Below are 384 nucleotides of genomic sequence, written 5' to 3' on the forward strand. Positions count from 1 at the left end.
TTTTTAAATATTTATTTAACGTTAATTTTTCATTTAAAATAATGATTTTAGTATACATTTTTTAAACGTTTTTTAATATTTTTTAAATATTTATTTGTCATTAATTTTACGTTTAAGAAAATGATTTTAGTATATATTTTTTAAACGTTTATTTAATATTTTCTAAATACTTATTTGTCATTAATTTTACCACTAGATGGCGTTTGTTAGTAACTGTTTCTCGCATTTAAAATTTGGTCAAGCTCTCTATATAACCAATATCTAATCGAAGTTTAGACATGTCATAATTATTCGTGCACTATTCATATGTGCACTTAGTATGAGATATGAATAATGTTTTGCTATAAAAACACGTATATTTTATAAATATAAAAATATTTTATA

This window comes from Wasmannia auropunctata, unplaced genomic scaffold (genome assembly GCF_000956235.1).
Source record: "Wasmannia auropunctata unplaced genomic scaffold, wasmannia.A_1.0 LD309867.1, whole genome shotgun sequence".
NCBI lineage: Eukaryota > Metazoa > Arthropoda > Insecta > Hymenoptera > Formicidae > Wasmannia > Wasmannia auropunctata.